The 14,053-nt window shown below is 42.9% G+C and overlaps 1 non-coding gene across 1 annotated transcript; it reads right to left on the reverse strand.

Annotated features, from left to right (window-relative positions):
* Positions 1-12,191: 12,191 nt before the first annotated feature.
* Positions 12,192-12,263, reverse strand: TRNAE-CUC. The gene has a single exon. It is a non-coding gene; the product is annotated as a tRNA-Glu (tRNA).
* Between the last annotated feature and the right edge of the window lie 1,790 nt (positions 12,264-14,053).

Below are 14,053 nucleotides of genomic sequence, written 5' to 3' on the forward strand. Positions count from 1 at the left end.
AAGAACGTGTTCGAGGGAATTGAGTGCCAGTGCCTTGTTTAACACCACTCACCTTCTCTCATCCCTGCCAGGTATGTTCCTGTTAGAACTCGGCGTTCAGGAAGCAAGTGGGTGGACAGCGGTGCAGGGCGCTGGGAAATTTATGTGCAGTGTTCATCCATGTTAGCCAGCTCCAGGCGGAACCAGGACAGGAACACACATCTCCTGATTCCAGGGGGAGTACTCTCTCCTGGATCAGAAGAAAACCTGCACCCAAATATTTATTTAGTATGTACACTGGTAGGGAAGGGCTGATTCAGGGTGAAGAAATAGCAAGGAATATTGCTGAAGGAGGAATGAACAAAGCATTATTTTTCTCTTCAGCACCCCAGTTCCTAGTGGGCTTTATACATAGTTTGGCTACTTGAGCCTTTAGAAATGACAGGTTTGTTGTGAGGGAGATTGTGATTGAGTGGCTAGCCACTGAAGGGATGATTTGCCTGCTGAAGGAAATTTGTTCACATAGGAGTTCATGTTAAATGAAATTTGTGTCAGAGATAGTTTCTCTGATTTCCCTCTGGGACAAGTGGAGTCCCTGCTGCCCTATAGATGAACTCTGCCCTCTCAAGAGGGAGTCAGGAAGGAAGAGTACAGGTGGTTTCATTATGACAGTTGCAGTCAACTGTCATGAGATTGTTGAGAGACAGAGAGATGCAGCTTAACTAGTAACAGAAACTCAAAGGGAAAAAGGAAGTCCTCCTGATCAGATTTGGGAGGGGGGTCACCCAGCATTTTGCTCCCTTGATCCTGTTAAGGTAAGAGCACTGCATCTGCTGGAATGAAAAGAGAACTGTACAGTTCCTTCAGGCTGATAACTTGAGGAAGTGTGTAGGAGAAATCCAGAAGGGGTGATTCCTAAGAAGGGTCGGAAGCCAAGAAAAAGCTTTCAAAGGTCAGATCCTGAGAGATCAGGAACTTTGTGAGGAGATTATGCCACATGCTGCTGAATGGCCAGGGACCACTAGTATAGCTAGCCAGTTCTGGAAGGTGTGGAGGTTATCTCAGTGGCCACAGCTTCAGGCACACAGCTAGAGCACTCCCAACCTTGAAAGGTAGATCCCTTTTCTTTGGCAGGAAGAGACTATGAACCCACTCATCCTATCCCACCCAGATTACTGCATCAGCCTCCTCGCTGACTTCCCAGCCTCCTGCCTCTCTCCACTCCAGTCCATACTTCACTCTACTGCCCAGATCATTTTTCTACAAAAACGTTCAGGACACATCACCCCACTCCTCAAAAAACTCCAGTGGTTGCCTATCCTCATCAAACAAAAACTCCTCACCATTGGCTTTTAAGCACTTCATCACCTTGCCCCGCTCCTACCTCACCTCCCTTCTCTCCTTCTGCAACCCAGCTCGCCCACTTTGCTTCTCTAGTGCTAACCTCTCACTGTGCTTCAATCTCGCTTGTCTCGCCTCCGACCCCTTTCCCATGTCCTGACTCTGGCCTGGAACACCCTTCCTCCTCAAACCCGAGAGACAATTACTATCCCCCTCTTCAAAGCCTTATTGAAGACACGTCTCCTCCAAGAGGCCTTTCCCCACTAGGACCCCCCTTTCCCCTTCTCCCACTCCCTTCTGCGTCACCCAGACTTGCTCCCTTTTTTCTCCCCACTTCGCAGCCCCATAGCACTTATGTACATATCTGTAATTTATTTATATTCATGTGTGTCTCCCTACATCTAGGCTCTAAGCTCATTGCGGGCAGCGAATGTGTCTGTTTATTGTATTGTACTCTCCCAAGCAGTTAGTTCACTGCTCTGAACATAATAACAGGCAGCGAATGTGTCTGTTTTTTGTATTGTACTCTCCCAAGCACTTAGTTCACTGCTCTGAACATAATAACTGCTCAGTAAATACGATTGAATGAATGAATGAATATTTGAGGTGAAGGTTGCAGGGAGTTGTCTAAAGTCATGACTGCCATCAACATTTTCCTCCTCACCCCTGACATAATAATAATAATAATAACTGTGGTATTTGTTAAGCACTTACTATGTGCCAAGCACTGTCCTAAGTGCTGGACATGATTGGCCGTGGCCAAAAGGGAGAGAGCACATGCGAGGAAGCCTAAACCAATCGTTCTTGCCAGCACCCATTGTTACCCTTCAGGGGCAGGCGTAGCGAGAACCGGAGTTGAGTCTCAGACAAACTTGTGTTCATGCCAAACCCTAACCACAGGACTTTAGATGAATATCACTGACTGTAAGAATTTGAGTCTGGTCTGTTTAAACCGGTCACACCTTCCCAGTTTCATCTTTAACCTTTTCCAAACATTTCTAGCCTCAACCTTTTTTGGAGTTCAGTAATCATTCTTAATGTTCTATTCCTTCCTTTCTTGGCCACTGGTAGAAACAAAACTCAGATATTTGGTATGTCTGCTGCTGTTAAGGCTGGACTTAACTGCCTATCACCGGTAAAAGGCTTTTCACTGGGGAGTTTCCTCAAGGACGTCCATAGCAACAGTCCGGGGAAAGAGGTATCGGTGTGTGGCAGGTGATAGAGTTTTTAGAGGGAGAAGACTTATTCAGCACAAACCTGTGCCACTCGGATTCATTGTTGAGGAGCAGGGGTGGAAGATGAAGTTGGGAGAAGCTGGACTCTTTGAGCAGGGTACTTACTATGCGGGTCAATTTCTTACACGCAGAGAATCTGCTAAATCTCACAGAAGAGGCTCCTTAGGGGACCTAAAAGATGGACCCTCTTAGTGAAAGGGGCCAATCCAACCTTATAAAATAAGTGCCTTAATCCAACTCCAGCAAGGGGCCTAGTTAAAGGCATGCAAAGAGACACACTGGACATTTTCAAACTCCAGTAGCTCACTCTGATTCTGCTCGGGGGTTAAGTGTAAGCAAGGTGTTAGAAGCTCTATCCTTCTAATATATCCATTTTCTCTATTTCCTAAATCATCTGGGGTCCTTTCACTTCTTCCACTGCCCTCTTTCCCCCACTGACTTTTTTCTCAATTTTTTTTTCTGGCTTCCTTACTTTAAAACACAGTTGTTCTTTCGTTGAGGTTTAGAGAAAACTGTTGATCCTATTGTTTAATGATTTTTTAAAAAAACTCACAAAACAGGGTGAAATTGGGTGGGCTCTCACAGGATGTCAGGTCTAGTACCCTTTTGTTAAATATGGTCCCCTTTTTGCATTGGTATGTGAAGAAAGAGCTGAAACAAGTGCCCTTAGCTGGTGTGCAGAGGCAGAAATCTTTTGTGTTGTCATTGATGAAGTCCTAAGGAGGTCCAGGAGAGAAGAGCCTCATACCCCCTTCTGCTGTAGCCATGCATGCAGAGTAGGTAAGTCATGCATCTCTGAAAAAGCAAAAACACTGTGAGAAACTGGAGGTAAACAGCTTCGCAGAGTATTTTTCCTTTCCTTCAAACATTACTTTCTTTACTGCTTGGCGAGAGTTAATAGGTAAACTGGCCATCATTTTTTCAATAATCTTTGGACTATTTCTAAGAAAACACTTTTGTCACATATCTAAGGCAAGCAACATCTTGGATTGATATTCCCGTCTTTTTTAACAGTGCTTTTCCAAAGTTTGGTAAAGCAGAAATAGTCATTTGCTTGCTATTATTGTATTGTATTGTTCGTGGGACTCTTTAGGCAGATACCACAGCAGTCTTAACAGAGCAAAACTTTGCAGTGCTGTTTGCGTGCAGACTGCAGGGCTGGGGCTCAAGCTGTTGACAATTACCACAAAGGCTTCTTTTTGTTTGTGTTTTTTTAAAGCGATGAGTGAGATTTTTAAATGTCTCTGATTGACACAAGAGATGGAGACATTTGGAAAAAAAAAAAATCCCCTCTACTCCAGAGTCTGTCTTCCAGTGTATTTCAAACTTATGTGGAGCTCCTTTGCCAAGCATGGGTCGTGACAAGGCGGAGTTCACTGTGCTTACCACCCATGACACCTCTGTGCCTTAGAATCCCTCAGCCCTAATATAATCCATGTCCTGAAGCATTCCAATTTTTTTCTTCTCTCTATAATGTACATCTTTTTTTTTTCTTTCCATGCTGTAGTGAATGCCCAGCAAGAGATTTGGGAGTTGTAGGAATTGACAGGATTTAAGATCTAGTTGTTTGGGGAGAGAGAGAAGATGCTAGGAGGAATTTGCTGATGAAAGCAGGGACCAGAAAAAGCTTTTCTTAGCAATACAGGAAGAGACATCTGGGACTCTATCATTATTATTATCATCATTATGATTATTAAGAAGGCTAGAGTGTGTGATTCATGTATACATTTCTAGGTTTGTCTTCCCCAGTCAAATGCAAATGTGTTATGGGCAGGAGACACATTGCTCCTTTATTCTGAAATTCCCACACACCTATAGGGCATCGCATCAAGTGGGCCCTCAGTACCGTTGTGCAAAGAACCACAGGGAGTCTTGGACAGTGCTCCACCCCATGTAGCTATCCAGTAAATATTGTGCTTGGTGGTAGCAACAATGCACGCACATATATGAAGTGTGCTGTGACTAATAAATCAAGGCAGCTTGAATAATCTGTTCTGAGTTTGTTTTCATTTTTTACATTGGCCTAGGAATTTTGTTAGAACAGTTAAGGATAAATGAAGCCAAACGGCTGCTCTTGGGGGAAGGGCAAGGAGCAGGGATGCCCTCCAGAGATCTCCTGCCATCCTAGGGGCAGTCTCACATGAAAGGCTTCTCCTGCCCCCTTTTTGAGGCAAGAAAAGAAGAAATACCAGGCAGAACCAAGCCATGTCCTGTGGAGTTCAAGGAGAAGTGCTTATAAATAGATAATAAGCCATGGGAAGGCATGTCATTCCCCTCCTCAAAAACCTCCAGTGGTTGCCTATCAACCTCCGCATGAAACAAAAACTCCTCACTCGTGGTTTCAAGGCTCTCCATCACCTTGCCCCCTCCTACCTCACCTCCCTTCTCTCTTTCTGCTGCCCAACCTGCACACTCCTCTCCTCTGCCGCTCACCTCCTCACTGTCCCCTGTTCACGCCTATCCCGCTGTCGACCCCAGCCCACATCCTACCACTGTCCTGGAATGCCCTCCCTCCTCACATTGGCCAAACTAACTCTCTTCCCCTCTTCAAACCCTACTGAGAGCTCAATTCCTCCAGGAGGCCTTCCCAGACTGATCTCTCCCTTTCCCTCTGCTCCCCCTCCCCTTCTCTCCTCCCGCACCCTCTGCTCTTCCCCCTTCCCCTCAGCACTGTGCTCATTTGTATATATTACTTATTACCCTATTTATTTTGTTAATGAGGTGTATATCTCCTTGATTCTATTTATTCTGATAATGTTGTCTTGTTTTGTTTCGTTCTGTTTTGCTTTGCTGTCTGTCACCCCCATTTGGACTGTGAGCCCGTCATTGGGCAGGGATTGTCTCCATCTGCTGCTGAATTGTACATTCCAAGTGCTTAGTACAGTGCTCTGCACATAGTAAGCACTCAATAAATATTAGTGAATGAATGAATAAACTCTCTGTAATCCAGAACCTGGAATTCCCCATATCATCTATTTTGGGGTCATGTCCCTTGTGGGTATGGACTAGATGCTTTTTGAAAGTTACAAAAGGGCCAGAATTCCTTGGAAGTAAGTATCAAGGAGTCTGACTGTCAACATTATAGCCTGCCTCCTGTATCCTGTCAAATTCAACCCCTTCTTAAACTGACTTTAGACTTGGAAGCATAAGGATAAGCAAAGATAGACTAGCAACCAATTACAAGTCTTCTTTGAAACCTGAAAGTTTAGGAGTAGTCACTTGGCTATTTTTTCTTTTTTGTAAATTTTTAAATGAACTGGCTGCTTCATTTTGACTGAATCCTAGTCGGGTGACTATTCAGTCCATGCTGCTATAATGGGGGTTTGAGGGAATTCCACCATAAAGCCAATGCTTAATGTGAGTAGAAGTTGTGGATCCTTGGGTGGCAATTTGTCCTTGAACAATTAATAGATGTTCTAAGTGAATGGGGTTTTCCCATTTTTTTGTGAAAGACAGTATGTATTATTGCAACTGAATATAATAAGTGGAAAGTAAAATGGAAGATATGCAGTTAATTATGAAATTTAGTTTATTTGTAGTGGACTATCTCTGGTTCCCATTTCATGTTACCACTGAATTTTGCAGCAGGGCATGGTATTCCACCATCTTATGTGCTCATTTTCTCTTCAGTGTCACTTACCTCTAGCAGAATCATGAGTCCATGCTTTTTTACTTCTCTATGTGCAGGACTACAATATATCAAACTCTGAATCAGGCAAGTCTGGACCTATCTGAAAAATCTGGTAACTGTGATTTCTATGTACTAGAAGTCCAGATATGAGCATTCTAATTGTGCTGTAAACTCTCAGGAGAATGTATGCAGTGTAGTCTACCAGACTGCAGTCAACACCTTGGATATAGTGAAATATATGTTCCTAAGGTGAGGGATGAAAACTATTCTCAAGTTTCACATCTATCCATAGGGGCTGAAATCAATCATTACAGCTTGAGTTGAGATCATCAATAGATTTCATTTGCCTGTACCATGTATGTTGTAGAATAGAGCATAAATAAGCTGTATTATATTATGGCTCATCAAGACTTGGCTATCGAGGTTTAATTTTCCCCAGATCAGCTAGACTTTCTGGTAAAAGACTTTTGAAAAGTATAAGAATTCATTTCATACTTATTGCCTTCACAGGATATTCATTGGCAGAGCATTAGAAACAATAACAATAGCTTTGTTTTATAGGCGATGGAATAAACATACAATGGAAAAACTAGTTCATTTCAAAAACAGAGAGAAATCATTTCGATGCTATGTGACTGTCCTTGGGTGTGAACAAAGTTCTATGATTACAAAGTGCACGTAAACCACTGCTTTTTTGCTCTGTGAAATATGTCATATTCTTTTGTTTTCCTTCACTTTTCCTATACTTTTGTGCTGTGGTTCTGCTGCTTTTTAAGTAATCTCGTCTGGAGCTCTACATGTGGCCAAAATCTGGGTTCTAGCCTGGTGTAGAGCCATCTCTGGGTAGTTCTGCTCCTGCCTCCGTTTGAGGCAACCCAAGGTGGATGGCTCATGCCCAGACCTTAGCCCCGATTAGGGATAGTGGAACCACAGGATAGCCCACATGCAAAGCCGAACCTTTGGGCTATTGAAACTTTTAGAGCATCAGCTGAGTGAGCTCTTCCACAGACGCTCACAGTTTGGGGGATATACAACTCATCCACTGCATTATAAACTCCTTTAAGGCATGGGTCCTTTCTACTGACTTTATCATACTCTACAGTGTGTTTAGCACAGTGTTCCAGACAGCATAAAAACTCAGTATATATTCCTGTCCTTCTTAGGAGAAGATATTACTAGTGATGTCCTAAGTAAGTGATGCAGCTTACCCTCCTGTATTGGGGACCCTCCTGTATTGTTTGCTAGTTGCTATTGCACCTCAAAATGAAAACTCCCCAGGCTCCTCTCTTGAGCTACTTTTGAGGCTGTCTCACTGGTGTCATAATTTCACTGACTGCAGCTTGCTAGGCAGCTATGCTTAATTTCCAGTCCCTTCCCCATTCAGTGAGTAGTGAGCTCCGAATAGGGCCGCTTGGACATGCAGGTTCATCTAGAGATGCTACTGCATCATCATCAATCAAGCATTAAGTATCCTGAGTTTTGCTTAGTGATATCCCCATTGTTAAGCTGGAGTGATTTTTCCAGTAGTGGTAATGCTTGCCCAGAGCTATCTTCTCTGGTCCGCTGTGATGAGCAGCAGGTGTTATCAGTGAGGCCAATCTCTTGAGCAAGCATGGTGGGGCTCAGAGAAGAGCATTTAAGCAGCCCGAGTCCTGTCCTGCCATTATACTCTTTGGAGGAGCAGCATGGCCAAGAGGAAAGAGCATGAACCTGGACGTCAGAAGACCTGGTTTCCGATTCTGGCTCTACCGCTTCCTTGCTGTGTGACCTCGAAGTCACGTAACTCCTCTTTGTTTCAGTTTTCTTGTCTGTAAATGAGGATTAAATACTCACTCTCCTTCCCCCTTAGTGTGAGACCCATGTAAGACAGACTGTGTCCAACCTGATTATCTAGTATAAAACGTAGTATAGTGCTTGGTACACCGTAAGCACTTAGCAGATACAACAGTAATAATAATAGCCAGTCCTATGTGATGTTGAAATACCACCTTCCCTTATTTTTTTTCAGATTTACTTGATATGCGTTCGCATGTATTGAGCCAGATTTTCCTTTCTGAGCTTGATATGGCAACCAGTTGCAAATAGGGGGAAAAAAACCCAACAACTCTGTTTCGTCAGAACGAGACACGTCGGGAAAAATCTTCTTATGCCATGACTCTGGACAGATCAGTCTTATGGCAGAACCTATGGGTTTTGATGATGGGCGAGGTCCAGTGTGACAAAACTCTAGGGAGCAGAAACAGATTTGGAGCTAAGAAAGTAACAGCCTATGTTGCCCCCTAGAGTCTTGTGTGGAAATGCCAGTTTTTCTCAGTCCTTGCACACCGCACAACATCCCCTTGCCCTGTCTTCCAAAGCCTCTCAATCATGCCCAGGCTAACTGGGAGAAACATAGAGCTGCTATGTACCATGCATATATGGGTGCACGGAGGAACATAGAAGAGGAGATGAGCATTCCCACCTAAGTGACACCGCTGGCCTTCTTCCTAGTCCTTTCCCTGAATGTCTTAGGAACATTCTCACCTAGAGAAACGGGCGAGGAGAATAAGCAAATGCAGAGCTCCTCTCTCTATGCCACAGGGAGGACCAGAATGGTGTAGTGGGACTATTCAGGCCCAGTATACCTCTCATCTTATCAGTTATAAAAGGAAAAAAAAATCCTAAACGGAGAAATGATCTTTGGCCTAATTTTAATGTGACCAGATATCTAACAATAGGAAAGGTGGCCTATTGAGAAGCAGCATGGCTCAGTAGAAAGAGTGTGGGCTTTGGAGTCAGAGGTCATGAGTTCGAATCCCAGCTCTGCCTCTTGTCAGCTGTGACTGTGGGCAAGTCACTTCACTTCTCGGTGCCTCAGTTCCCTCATCTGAAAAATGGGGATGAAGACTTTGAGCCCCACGCAGGACAACCTGATTCCCCCTGTGTCTCCCCCAGCGCTTAGAACAGTGCTCGGCACATAGTAAGCGCTTAACAAATACCAACATTATTATTATTATTGGGGTATTGGCCTATTGGGGTATTGGCCTATTGGGGTATCAATCCTGTTACACAGAAAAGGTTCTGAGTAGGGACCTACTTCTGGCTGGGGTGTGGAAGGAGTTACAAGGACACATTTGGCAGGTGGAAGGAAGAAGGGAAAACTCCTTTATTGTCTTTTTCAGAAGCAATGACTGAACTGACTCTTCCTAAGCCATTTCTTTGAAGTTTTCTGCATAGCTAAGATGATGTCTGGTGCACTGAAAACCTCCAAGAAACCATCCAAGTGATCTTTACATCTGTTCTTTTCCATCACTCTTTCTCCCTTTATCCCCTCCTCCCTTCCCTTCATCCTCTCCCTTCTCCATAAAACTGGAGAAGACCTGTAGAGGTCCCTTATCTAAATTCTTGCCTGGTTATCATTTAAACAACCCACATTGGGGTATCTCATTTTTAAAAATATCCGAAGACAGAAAGTCCACAGTCCTCTAGCCTGTAAGCTTGGTGTGGAAAGGGAACTCGTCTACCAATTCTGTTATATTGTACTCTTCCAAGCTCTTAGAACAGTGCTCTGCACTCAGTAAATGCTCAATAAATATTGACTGAATGATTAACTTCCCTCCATAGCCGGTATCAAAATTGTGTGACAGGCAGACAGATTTTTCCCATGTCCAGCTATGCTCTCCTGCTGGAGTTAAAACACATTTCCTCTTGTTTGGTTGTCTGTCGACATGAGGAAATAAAGCCACTTATTATACAACTTGAAGGGAAAAACCTGAATAACTGGATTGCAGCTATTTTGGAGAGCATTCTTGTTTGAACTATAAACCTTTAAACACTGTTTCTCCAATTATATACTGCCTTGAGCCCCACAGAGATTTTGCAGGGAGTTTGTTGATGATATAAGCTTTAATCAAGCTCATATTAACAGTCATTCATCTTTTGTTTGTCTATCGCCTTTCTCAAAGGCATTCAGTGCATTTTAGAATTTAGCACCTTCATCTCCTGATGGATAAAGTTAGAGTCAGAAAGGCACAGCAAAAATCCAGAAATGATCCCAAAACTGTGAAAAGCAAGTGCTGTACAGTGAGAGGAATTTGTAGATGCTTCTGCATGTAATTTGCAATTCTGCAAATAGAGAAGCAGCGTGGCTCAGTGGAAAGAGCACGCACTTGGAGTCAGAGGTCATGGGTTCGAATCCCTGCTCTGCCACTCATCAGCTGTGTGACTGTGGGCAAGTCACTTAACTTCTCTGTACCTCAATTACCTCATCTGTAAAATGGGGATTAAGATTGTGAGCCTCACATGGGACAACCTGATTACCCTGTATCTACCCCAGCGCTTAGAACAGTGCTCTGCACATAGTAAGTGCTTAACAAATAACAACATTATTATTATTATTATTATTATTATTATTTTTCATTTTTTACATGACAGGAGACATTTTCACCTCCTTTAGAGGGCAGTTTCAAAATGTCTTTTCTCAACATTTCAATGGTGATTTGGGGATAGTGGAAAGGATATAGTTACCTGTTATGGTGAGGTACAGGAGTAGATAGAAACTTTAGTTGGAGAGGAGGATAAGGGAGGGACCTGAGTGCCCTGACACTGACATGGCATGTTGCAGGAACTTTGGCTGAATTCATTCTAGAACAGCAGCCAGCCAGGGATGTGTTACACCTAAGCAATCAGGGTCCTGCCACTTCAGTAGGATCTGTGTTTAAGATGCCCTGCTAGTAGGCAGTGCTGGCCAAGCACCAGAAAAAGGGGGAACCATGACTGCAGGGAAGTGAGTGTTGCCTGCATTGAATTGTAGGGGTGGCACCAGCCAGGGGGTCTTTAAGCATAAGCCAGGCTGCCCTGGCACAGCAGGAGGAGGTGCCAACCACTGGCTCTGCCCACCCTGCCCAGCTCTCTGTCTCCTCTGATCACAAAGAGGTGAGAAATATAATCCCCTTGCTTGGTACTCATGATGGTCCTCTCAGTGTATTAAGAAGCTATGGTAATAACAATGTGATCAGCATTGGACTTGTTACTCTTCAAAATGGGATCCTCCCAAACTCCAAGTTCTGAAGAGTTGCAGGCAGTGTTTCTTCAACATATGGATCTTGGATAAATTCGCTTTTTCTCTACTAAGATTTAAATTATCTTTGCATTTAAAACCTATTACTACTTGTTCTATCCTTGCTAATGAAAATGACTGGTCCCTGTACTCTAATAACATCCTTTTACATATTTATAGACAGTTACCACATCCCCTGTAGAGCTTTTTTTTTTCAATTTTATGAACCAGAGGTGTTTTTTTTCTTCTTGCTGTACTCTTACTTCTCCAGACAATTATTTCTGTGAATAATGCATGAAAATCAGATTTACATATGTTCATATAATTTGCAAACTGCCAGAAACAGCACGTTGTGTCTACCAAATTAAAATATTACACTCATTAAAATGCAGCACTGTCTTAAGAGCATGCAGCATTTCTTAAGGAATGGGAATGACTTTATTTTCAGAGCTGTTTACAAATCACTGGCTGTCACAGTCCTCTTCAGGCCCAGAGGTCATAAAATGAGAATAGGCACAAAATGTTTAATTTTATTTTCTATCTTTGAACTGTTTTCTAAGATGACTCATTAATCAGTGGTATTTATCAAGTGTTTACTGTGCAGAGCACTGTACTGAGCACTTGGGGGAATACAATGCAACAGAGTTTGGTAGACATGTTCCCTAACCATAAGGAGCTTACAGTCTAATTATAATAATAATAATAATGTTGGTATTTGTTAAGCACTTACTATGTGCAGAGCCCTGTTCTAAGCGCTGGGGTAGATACAGGGTAATCAGGTTGTCCCACATGAGGCTCACAGTTAATCCCCATTTTACAGATGAGGTAACTGAGGCACAGAGAAGTTAAGTGACTTGCCCACGGTCACACAGCTGACAAGTGGCAGAGTGGGGATTCGAACCCATGACCTCTGACTCCCAAGCCTGGGCTCTTTCCACTGAGCTACACTGTTTCTCCAAAGACATATTTCCCTGACCGGGAATCGAACCCGGGCTGCGGCGGTGAGAGCGCCGAATCCTAACCACTAGACCACCAGGGAAGAGATGGAGGCGATCGTTAAGAAAATATGCAAATATGTAGAGAAGTGCTTTGGGGCTGAGGGTGGAATGGCTATCAAGTGCTTAGAGGGTGCAGATGTAGGCACATAGGTATCGCAGAATGGAGAGGCAGTAAGTGAAATGAGGGCTTATTCAGGGAAGGCTGTTTGGTGGAGATGTGATTTTAATAATCTTACTATTTTCATGCCTTTGAATCAATGAAATGAATATCTCCCACAGGGGGAAAAACATCTTAAATAAAAAGTTTTCCTCAGGGCCTTGGAATGATTTTCCCCACACTCCCAAATCAATTTCAGTTGCAACTTTCAGGATGAATAGACCACCCTGATACCTCTATTGTACAAATGTAAATAGCCTGTGATTGGGTGAAACAATGTGATTGGGTGAAACAATTTAGGGAAACTCCTTCCTTTAATTCTCTTTCTCCCTGACTCCAGGGCAAGTGAACCCGTGCTTTCACTGCCTAACCTCTGTTGTTGGGTTGCCAGGTGATGGAAAATGCAGAAATTGTGATATTTGGTCTAACAGGGCAACTGCATTTCAGTACAAAGCCTAACAATTCTCTTATAGTTTAAAGTTCAGCTTCAAAAGGTTGTAAGAACCAGATTTTTTAATGCATGATGTATCAACATCCTAGTCTTTCAAGGTGCTACTTTTAGAACCTTTCCCTGATCATTATCTCTGATTACAGGTGGTCCCTTTAGTTTGCCAGAAAGTTAAGATTCTGGATTTTTGCTAGATAACTCAATAAATCTCAGATGTACTTCAATAGTAATGATATTCCAGCCAAACTGAGTGTTTTCTCGTTTTCATCAGATGCTTTCAGTGTCTTTCTTCTAGTATATTGCATATACTTACATCTAAAACCTAAATAGGAGGCAGAGTAGCCTAGAGGAAAGAGAACGGGAGTTGGAATCTCAGAACCTGGCTTCTACTATTGGCTCCTGCTCCTGCCTGCTTTGTGTCCTTGGGAAAATCACTATCCAACAGTCAATCAATGGTATTAATTAAATGCTCACTCTGTTCAGAGCGCTGTACGAAACACTTGGGAGAGTATAATACAATATTGTTAGTAGACATGGGAATGTTTCTGTTTATGATATAGTACTCTCCCAAGCGCTTAGTTCAGTGCTCTGCATACAGCGCTCAATAAATACAATTGAATGAATGAACATGACCCCTTTCCCACAGGAGCTTATGGTCTAGTGGGAGAGAAGACAGTAAAATAAATTACAGAGAGGAGAAATGGCAGAATATAAGGATATGTGAATAATTGTGCCTCTCTGTGTGGCTCAGTTTTCTCATCCACAAAATGGGTCTTAAAAAAACAATTGTCCCTTCGTCTTTGCTGAGGGCTCGGTGGGACATGAACTATGTTGGATCTGTTTGTCTTGAGTATTCCTACTGTGTGGCCTTAGGCAAGTCACTTAACTTCTCTGTGCCTTAGTTTTCTCATCTGTAAAATAGGAATTAAATACCTGTTTCTCCTTTCCCTTAGACGCTGAGCCTTATGTGGGACAGGAACCTTGTCCAATCTAGTTACCTTGGATCTACTCCAACGTTTCATACATTGCTTGGCATAAGTCACTTAACAAATAGCATTATTATTAGTAGCACTACTAATAAATACCATCGTTAGAATCTTTTCAAAATAGTAATTATTCATTTAATGTATATAGTAGTTTTATTTCACCAAAGTGTTTTCATATCAACTGTCTTTTTCCCCATGAGGTAGGGAGGAGCAAGCATTATTCCCATTTCACAGATGAAG

Source organism: Ornithorhynchus anatinus, chromosome 17 (assembly GCF_004115215.2).
Source record: "Ornithorhynchus anatinus isolate Pmale09 chromosome 17, mOrnAna1.pri.v4, whole genome shotgun sequence".
Taxonomy (NCBI): domain Eukaryota; kingdom Metazoa; phylum Chordata; class Mammalia; order Monotremata; family Ornithorhynchidae; genus Ornithorhynchus; species Ornithorhynchus anatinus.